The sequence below is a fragment of the Chaetura pelagica genome, unplaced genomic scaffold (assembly GCF_000747805.2).
Source record: "Chaetura pelagica isolate M959 unplaced genomic scaffold, ChaPel_1.0 scaffold1, whole genome shotgun sequence".
Taxonomy (NCBI): Eukaryota; Metazoa; Chordata; class Aves; order Apodiformes; family Apodidae; genus Chaetura; species Chaetura pelagica.
Window position 1 is genome coordinate 1,136,354 of NW_009951948.1, and position 10,543 is coordinate 1,146,896.

Below are 10,543 nucleotides of genomic sequence, written 5' to 3' on the forward strand. Positions count from 1 at the left end.
GAGCAGCTGCTCTCAGCCGAGCCCCGGCGTGTGCCCACGGCTCCTGCCCGAATTCTGGGCGCTGCTTCCGTGGTGAAGGCGCTTCTGAGTGCGCGGGGGTTCCTCGCCGCCGCACGAGGCGTCCCCAGCACCTCGGCAGCCACAAACCCGGGGTTTTGCTCATCTTGTCCATTTTCCAGGCCTTACAGTCTTGTGCTGTTACAGTGTCCAGTTTGTCATTACTGCACTTCAGTCGCATATTTATTGTTATTCATTGACAAGCTGCGTGTTCGAGCCACCCGGTGTGTTTGTTTTATTTTAATACATGTTTAGGACAAGGACCTTCTGCATCTTGTGGAACGGTATTACTTTTCTTAGATCAGGTTCTAAGTGCTCTGCCGTGTGTCCCGAGCACGCCTGGAAACTCCGTGCTGGGTTTGACCCAGGCTCTGCTTTTTGCAAAGCGCTGCTTCAAAAAGTGTTAGATTTTGTGATTGGACAGCGAAGAAACAACCACAGCCACAAGGGGCTCATCATTTAATGACACCAGTTTGTTTGATACCGAGGTGAGCGACTTCTGGAGGCACCTCAAAAATTACTGCTGTGTATCCAGCCCTTTTAATACCAAAGGCAGTAGATTTTTGGAGGGGTGATGTCCATCCGGCTGTTTTTTTTCAGCAGTGGGCTCTGCTGCTGCCTTAGAGGGCAGCGAGCAGAAAGTTTTAACTTCTCCCTTCTCTGTGGGAAGGAGTTAAAGCTTCACATGAAAAAGTGGCTCTTTTTTTTTCCAGTTCCCGTTGCTGCAGCTGACGTGGTTAAAAGACCAAGATCCCACAATAAACTGAGGTCTCTTTCCTACAGTATGCTTTCAATGTTATGGATATTTACATGTGGTATTTGTACTGTAGGGAGGGAGAAGAAAGCACAAAAATATATAAAATCATAAGGGCTTGGATATATGATTTATAATGTTCACCCAGGTAGAGAAATGGTGGAGATAGATGGGTGTTGGCTACTATTTCCAGTTAAATGTGTTTTACCATGCAGTTAATAGATCCTGCCTCTGGGATAAGAGATTTTTTTTTACAGTTCTGTAACTCTTCCAGTGCTTTCTTCTGACTGAGAGGCACTAAGCCTTTTTTTATGCTTAGAACTGTATTTACCTTCCCAGCCATTTTATTGAAAGAAATGGCATCTTATGCTACTCCTCAGGGGTAGCATGGCAGTCACTGATAGTCACTTCTGGAGAGCTGTAACAACAAAGTTCACAAAAATGTTCAAAGATGCTGTTAAAATTGTCTTTAACCAGAGAGCTTTTTCAATTATAAAAATGTAGAAATGCAGGACGTGCAACAGGATTGCCAAACATCTGAAAAAATTCCATCTGTAAAATAAGGAAAACCATAAGTTTTCCAGATGCCAAAGCTTTAATATTTAACATTTAATATTTCGAGTTGACATAGTTCTGATTATGTTATATACTACACTTGATTTTATATTCACACAGCTGGATTGCATCAGACTACAAAGACAGAGCAAAACAGGAACACTGGTACTTGGCAAGAAAGGACACTTCCCATCTTTCCTACCAGCTCAGCCCGTGCCAGCCACCCTGTTCATCTATTGCAAAAGGTGATTGCATCCGGGTTATTATGGGGTGCATTATGGGGAGAGTACTCAAAAATATTGCTGAAGGAGGGAGTTTCTTTGTCCCGAGGGGCTGGCCGTCTGTTGTGGCAGCCTCTAAAGGATGGGACCATGTGCCAGTGTGGGTCTCTGATGAAATGAGTGTGAAGTCATTGACAACGAATGGGGAGTTTCCTCATAGCCTTGAGGTATTTGCTGTATAGGGATATGAACCAAGGCCTTTATTTAAGTAGACATGATACAACACTGTTGCGAAAGTAAAGTCACTACTTGGATGTCAAGATAGAGATCAGGGTTTAGAAGGCACTAAATTCTGTGGGCAGCAGCAGTGGCCTATGCCTTAGGAACTGCATTGAACAAATTGGAATACAAGTGCCTTCAGAGAGACTATTCTGCAATGACAGGAAATTCATGAGATAATCCCTTAGGTTTTTTCCGTAATTCTCTGTTGGAACTTTTTATTTGGTGAAAAAAGTGAAACTGAAGCCATTGGCTAAACTGACACTAATTAATCAGACCATCTCTTTAACTCAATTCAGCAGATGGTGTAGAGTAACTTCCATTAGTCCCTGATACTCCAGCAGAGTTTGTGAACCTGCTGAAATGCGTATTTCTCACAATGTTCTGAAAAATGCAAAAGTTTCCCTTTATTTTCTTGTTTTCTTGCTGATATGTTAATTTGCTCCTAACTTGATTTATTTTATGAGTGACCAAACTAATAAAGTTGATTTACACACAAACTGGTAGAAGTAGAAGGAACATGTTTAAAATACTACATGGGAAATTTGGCAATGTGTTCAGCCTTAAAAGCTAGAAAAATGCTTAAGAAGAAACCTGCAAAAAAATTGCCAACCATCTTTTAACAGAATTTCTGCTAGACCTTCTAAGGACTGCAGAGCTGTGAGACAAGTCTTTTTGTGAAGACTGGCAAGAAGTATTAGACAGCCCTCATCCTATTTAAATATGAGGTGCACATTTAGTAACTACATTTTTATGTGGTGATGTAAAAGAGTATTTTTCATGAAGGAGCTTTCTGTTAAGAGAGGAACATGATTTCTCTTCCCAGTGTAAAAATAAGTATTGTTAGCTAAGGTGAGACAAAAATGTAAAGGTTGGTAAATATTTGATACCATAAATGGCAACTATGCACAGTTTGTGGTTTTTTCCACTATATTTAGGCAGGTCCATATTTATAGGAAACTTGCAGATAAATATCTTCAGAGGGGCTCAGATAAATATCTTCAGATAAATATCTCCAGAGCTCCTCTCCTTCTGCCTCACATTTCTGAAAAAGACATGGCTCTTCTGGCCCTGTCAGCCCAGATAGGTCTGATCCTACAGCTGTTTATGTGCTGGCAGATGGAGGAATCCACAGAGCAACATGATGCTCACTGAAAAAAAAGAGCCCTGAAATACACTGACCACTTGTTAAAATACAGAATCCTTTCTGCTGTCTAAAATCTGAATGTAAGACGTTACTGGGACATTACTTAAAATAAAATTACTTATTGAAATAGTGCAAAATGAGCAAGAACTTGTCATTTAGCTGTGAAAGAAGTCAGTACAATAATCTTAGGGAGTTGTAGATCAAGTGCAAACAGGATCTTTCTGACTATCACCATTTCTCTCCTTGTGCAGCTTTGTACAATCATATATTGATACAATTTGTACAATTATTGATAAACACATTATTTCAAGACAGTTTTTGGCTTGGGACTCTACTGGTTTGGGCTGGGATAGAGCTGTTCTTCACAGCAGCTTGTATGGAACTATGTTGGATTTGTGCTGAGAGCTGTGTTGATAACACTCTGGTGTTTTAGTTAACATTGAGCAGTGCTTAAACAATGTTAAGGCCTTTTCTGATCCTCATCTTGGTCAGGTAAATTATTCCATATTTTCTCCACTCTGGAAGCAGATGGGCACTTTGTGTGGTTTAAACAAAGCTGAGCATCATGGCAGGCACTCCCTGGCTTAAGCTCCCTCTGGAACACTAGGCCTGATAGGGATAGCATGTTTTTTAGATAAATAAACATGGGGCTATTGAACACAAGTGGCACTTTTTCTTTCTTTCAGGGTAAATGCTTTTAGAATATGGTTTTATTTGCACTATAGACTTTATTTGCACAGTCTAAGATAAATCACACATAGCTCAAAAGGAGTTGGGAGAACTATTAAAGGTCTGGAAAAATGCTTCCCAGTAAGAGACTCCAAAGACCCATTTATTCACTTCATTAACTGAAGGTTTATTGATTTAATGTAAACATAGTCTCTAAGGAACTTTACCAAACAACATTTTCAGCACACAATAAAATGACACATAACAGTCACATCCATCAATGTGTATTGATGTGTAGCAAGTCTTGAAGCTGAACTACTGTACAAAATCTTAGCAATGAAAATAACAACTGAAACAGGTTTATTTTCTAAAATATGTGATCTGCTTAATGTAATAATTAGGTGAAGTCTTAGCTTAGACAAGCTTTTAGATCTTCTTTTAACTTAGAGGAACTGAAAGTAGGTGTTTACTGTAATTTCTCCCACATTTACAATACATGGATGCACAGCACTTCTTCAAATGAGTCCTGGAATTTTTCATACTAAACACAATGGAAAACTTTTCCCTTTCTCCTGCAATATTTGTGCTGCATAAAAAGATAAAAGATCAGTATATCCTTTGAGTTCCAAAAAACTGATTTTGTTAATAAATTGGATTAGGTGAGAATGTTGAACTCTTCTGGTTAGTGAAGTGCATTAAAATGTATCATGGGAAAGGTATGAAAGAAGAAAAACATTCCAAAAGAGAGTAGGAAAGATCAAAACAAAGCAGTATGTAGAGCTTACACTTATTGGGCCCTCTTAGCTGTTTTCTATTATGTGTTTTTTAGAAAAAGGACTAGGTGTTCTCAAACAGCCTTTGGGAATTTCCACTGTACAGAGGGTCTCCCCCATCAGTGTAAAGCTAAGACTGTCAATCAGGGGGTACTCAACCATACTTTTTAGGTTTGCAGCATTCATTTTTGGGTGCATAAAAACACTGAGCATGAACTAGAGTGACTGACCAGCATGCTGTGAGGACTGAGCAGCTCCTGCACAGCTCTGAAGTCAGATGAACATACAGATGCTGTGAAGCACCTTTGCCCACCATGTTCATCTGGCCTCTGAGCCCTGAGGTAGCGTATCATGCAAAGGATATTGTACTGTTACCTTTCCTTTCAAGCACAGAAAAAAGATAAAGCTCTCAAAGTATTTCAAAGCAGCTGGATTAGGACCTTGGAGCCATTCACCACCTTGTGGTGTAAAATGCATGAGATGACCTATAGTGACCCCATCTTGATAATTTTTTTCTTACTGAAAAAAACTTTTCTGTCAGCATTAACTGTCTTGCCCCTTGAACTCGTAAATTTACCTCTATTGAACAGAGCTAATTAGTGACAGAAGATAAGAGTTAAATACCAATCAAAAGGGCAGCCCAAGCAGTTGTTCCACCTATTTACATTCAGTGAAAGGGGTGAGAGTTTTTTGGCAGTTTTACATCACAGATTTCTCTGTCTTCCTTGTTTTTCTACTTCATCAGTTGCTTTTCTTTGCTAACCTTCTCACTTTCTACTCTAGAGTCCTCCACCCATGTTATACTGCTAAAAAACTCAGCCTGCCTGTTCCCAATCTCACTTTAAACAGGCCTACAGCTCCTTTTTAGAGGCTTTCACCAGTCCACTGTTGCTTCTTGCTAGTCTCCTCTTTTTCCAGTTTAAGTCATTCTTACAACCCTGCTGAAGTCCTCCCGCTCCAAAATTCAACTCATTCTTCTCTCTCCGGTAAGAACAAAGTTCATCCTGAAGAAACCTGTCTTCCATTCTGACAATTGTTTGCTCAGTCCTAGATTTTGTCTGCACATAAGCCTGAGGTCTGAACCTTATTTAATAGTCCACAACCATACAGTATCCAATTGCCTTCCCCAGGATTTCAGGTGGTCAGTTCCTCTTTAGATAACACTCCTTTCAGGCTGGTAGTACTAGCTCTTCTCAACAGGAATTCAGGCAGGCAGGTTCCTTTAAGCCATGCCACAAACTCCTGTATATGGTGTTTTCCTTGGAGGAACAGGAGCTTTTCCTCACTTGGTTTTGTGAAATTGCTATTTGAGTGTTATAGCAGCAATTGCAGAAAATGCAGAGCAAAAGAAAGACTAAAATGAAGTAACATCCAAATCTGCAATAAAAGTTCTTCTACCCAATGCCTAGCACAGATAGATTTTTGTAGAAAGTGTCACACGTCCTTAGCTCCTTCAAGTACAACAGTGTAACACAACATCTATCTCTCCAGTAAATCTATAAAAAATTGCTGCCACATTTTCTTTTCTACATTCCTTTTATTCTCTGCCTTTCCTGTAAACCCTTTTTACCACTTTACACCATTGAAATCTTGGTAGATAAGGATTAATTTTCTCCTCATGGGAATGGGTGTTTGTCTGAAAATACTTCTCCCCCATTCCTCATGTTTTGTTAGGAAAGCATGTTCTGATTTCATCTTCTCACAGTTTTCTTCAGTAACTATGGCAGGTTAATTTCCTTGTATTCAGGGCCCCAGTACAAGATTTTCAATCTCCATGTACTCATTTGTTGATCAATAAGTTGTTACTTGAAGCTGCCTTATTATAAAAAGCCAAATATTATTATATACCATGATAATGTGATGAGCCCTCTGTATAATTGTAAAAATTAACAGCCTTGACTCATTTTACCAATTCCATTTTAGAAGTCACATGATACAGTACATTCTGTGAATACACATTAGGATGCAAATCAATTAGCTGGTTCTATCACATAGGTAGTTTTCAAGGATGAATTAAGCAGGTGTGAACTGCTAAAACAACCCAGTGTTTTATTGTAGAAGTACTTGTATCCCCATTGTCTGGAAGCTTGAGAAGCTTCTAAAGCAGTGGATTAATTCTTTTCTCAGCAGGATCACATGCATATCCTCTCAAATGAAAAAGCAAAATCACTAAGCAGAATAGATTAGAATCTACATTTAGAACTTTCCCAATGAATAGTTTGTGCAGATTTAACTGCTGGATTAATTCATTAGGAGGTGATTTTAAATTACTATCTTAAATTTCAGTGTACTTGCACTGTTCCACTTCAGAGGTTCTATTCCATACAATCAATTTGTTTAATATCTAGTAGAGGGTATCTGAATCTATTTAAAATAAAGAAATGTACAATGACAGAAAGATTAAAAGGAAGGAGGAGCCAAAACAGACATTGTATAAGATCCTGATAGTAGTTTACAGTAATATTTCATTTGACAATGGAAAGAAAAGGCTCCAGGCAGTTCATATGACTACAGAGATACAGACACCACCCAAGTGTGCCAGGGCCTATAAAATGTTAAATCCACCATCACCCCGAATGGTGTTTTTAACACGTTTTTATGTTTTAGTGGTTATGTTTTTAATAAACAACTTAATTTCTATATGGAATGTATAAAGGTTAAAAATTGTGAAGTCTTGATTCCTCTTTCACTTAGCAATAAGCAAAAAACCCCAACCAAACAGTTCCTAAGAATAAGAGTTTCAAGGTAGAGAGCTTTTTTAGTAAACTGGCCACTTACAGAAGAGAATTGGAATATGCAAGTTATACCTGCATGACTGCAGATAAAATAATGGTAACTCCAGCTGTTTTTAATCTTGTATTCAACCTGCTATCAAATTGCATTATGAGAGGAGGCAAAAAGAGATTGTTTGCAAAGAGAAACTCCTTCACCTCTTCAAAACCAGATGCAAATGATATATAAATAAATGATATATAAATAAATGAGTAATGACCAAAAGTGTCTGCTTTGCAATGGCTGGGCCAGTGTCACAGGCTTGGCTAGTTCCTGAACATCATCATTTTGTATCAAAAGGAAAAAAAAACATTAATGATCAGGTATAACTGTATGGGTAGAGAGGCAGAGACTGCTGCACTGTTTCACCGTTACTTGGGGTTCAGTGTTGGCAATCCCTGAGAGTGCTCTTGCTGCACCAGTTGTGTAGATGGAGCAGTCCCAGCAGGAGTGATGTACAAAGTCTTGCCTGCACTAAATCCAAAATGACCCAATGAAGCTGATATCCAGCTGCCACAGAAAAGGTGTGACTACTGCACTCTTTTTATACTATTAGCATCTACTTTGCAAAAGTAAGTATCTGTTATGTTTCAGTATTTTAGGTGATATTTATAATAATTATTACTATATTTTCTAAATAAACAAGAGGAAGACCCCGGTTTAATTCCCAACATTTTGATATATTATCCAGGACACCTCATGAAGCAGCCAACAGATGGAATTATCTTAAACTCACAGGCAGGGGCAGAAAACTGGCAATATGCATTGTAGCAAAGTGAGATTTTGAGCAGTATATCTTGGCTCCATTCCTTGTGTTCTCTCAAAGTCCAACCTCACCCTTCATTTTTTCCCTGTGCTGTTGCCACGAGCACTGCCATAAAACAGTATGCAAAGTATGAAATCTTTTCTCTGCAAACTGTTCAAGAAAATGCTCTGAGCTAAAGAAGAGTCAGAGCAAGGTGACACACTTAGCAGAATGATTGTCAAAGCTGAATGTGAAAAAGTTGGAAAGGAGAATGCACATGATGAGTCAGGGCTGAAGTGAAACTTTAATCACAAGCCACTTTATATGGAGAGCAGATTATTCCATACCTACCTGTGGTGGAGCTTCTTATACTCATGCAAAGGCCAGGTACCAATCGCTGTTGAAGATGAGATTTATGAACTTCAGGGACAGCAGGCTGCATGAACAATGTCAAAACCAATGTTTCTGGTCTCTCTCCCATCCTGAGCTATTTCTTTGGAAGATATTAGGAAAATGTTAGAGTGGAGACACAAGCAAATAGTGCTGTGTATTAAAGGAGAATGCTTGCTGCCAGCCATCTGTATCTCACTTGTGAAATCCAAGGATTTACGTTACTTTTAAACTGCTTATATTTTGATTTTTTCAGCATCTTGATAACCTGTGGAAGAATGTAATGTGAATAAAGTGACCCATATCCTTTCAGACAGAGAATTGCTACTGTTCAGAGTGGCTAAATTGTTCATTCCTTCATTTTTTTTGAAGAAAAAAAAAAAAAAAAAAAGGCAGATCAGCCTTGAGTCTCTTTATTACTAATACGATAGGTCATTATTATACTCTTGCTTTTCTTTTGCTCTCAGTCTACATCAAAGACTCTCTGAGTTCATTTCCTTCCAAATATGGGTTCAATAACTATACAGAATATGCATTTGGGCATAAAAAGTGCTACAACATCTGAAAACATGTTTATTGATTTATTGACCTGTTTTCCTCAGATACTTAAATGCCATACAGGAATTATTTTCAAGAAGGTTTTTCCGTTAAAAGAAATGACACATAGCAAGGGAATAAATGGCCTTTATGGTAATTTATGTGTATGACATAATTATTTGTATTTGGTAAACAAACAGAGGGTTCAGCCAAACTTTCAGGTGCCTGAAGGTAAATGAGCTCAGTGGAGCTATAACACTTCTATCACCCAGTGTAATACTCCATAACCATTCAGTTTACAGTGCTGCTTTAACAGGAAAAATGTACAGCAAGTTTATATTTCTATTTTTCTCTTTGTGTTTTATTCCACTGTCTTTTTAAATTATTGCACATCTACAACAGATAAAGATCTTATGTTAAAAAAAAACTTTGCCCCAACAACACTCCTCAGCATTTAAAACTGCTTGCCCATAGCAAGGCCAGCCAGAGTCTGTCCTGCCTGATCTCTTTACAACCATAGAATCTAAGAAGCTATTTATTTCATTTTATTACCATGCTTCAGTGTTGCTCAGACCTCTGATCTCTGCCAGGCATGCTAGGTCATCTGTTTCTTGCATTTCAGCTTTGTGCTGCCTCTTGGAAGTTCACCTCTTACTCCCTGAACCCTACGTGATTTGACTCAGCCACAGAAACTGTTACAGTTCTGATTCTCTATTACCCTTGCAGCCTTATGTCAGCCTCCTTACCCTGCCTGAGCTGTCATTTCCCTCCCGGCCTTTACTGCCAGAACTTCAGTTTTCCATGAACAATAAAGAGAGACTAGAGTGACCCGTTCAGATTTAGACATGTAATTTAGATATCTAGAGGGACTTCTACAGTGTAGGTGCCTGTGTGTAGGTGTCTGGACTTCCAGTATAGACAGGAAGGGATGCAGACACCTCCAGAGGGCAACTCACTGGACTCACCTTGGACGCCTGACTCATGATGAGCTTAACCTCCCTCTATTCAGGCCTGGTTGTCAGCATGGACTGTAAATCGAACTGGGAGTGGCTGACTTAGATGCTTACCTTCCAGATGCATAAGTTTTAAAGGTTGTTTTACTCAAAACCACTTTAAAGCAGGGATACATTACTTTTTTTCCTGAGATTCTACTTTACTTTTACTTACTCCACTTTTTCTGCTCAATCCAGTATTTGAAACCTGATCAGCAGAGTGCTTGCTCTCCAGCAGGAAATAAATACCCAGGACAACAGGACATGAACTCAGTGCATGGGATTTCACCTGGTCTGCTGATTTGTGCAGAAAAAGGGATCCTGCATCTTGTACCAGGCACGTGACAGAAAGTAAATCCCACAATCTAGGCTAACTTCATCTATATTTGTCCCATTCTTTTGTACTTTTCACTCTCAAATTAATCCAGAACATAAAGTTGTTTTTTTCAGTACAAATCTGAATTTAATCTGAAGAATAACAAATACTGTTTTCTGTAAACTATTTATTTTGGCTAGAAAAAAAAATATTATTAGGCCTTTGTGTAACTGAGGGACAAACAACAGCTTTTCCAGAAGTTGCTAATCACAAGGTACCATGAGAGCTATTTGCTGGTACCAAACATTGCTCTTTTCTGTTGTGTTGCCACTAACA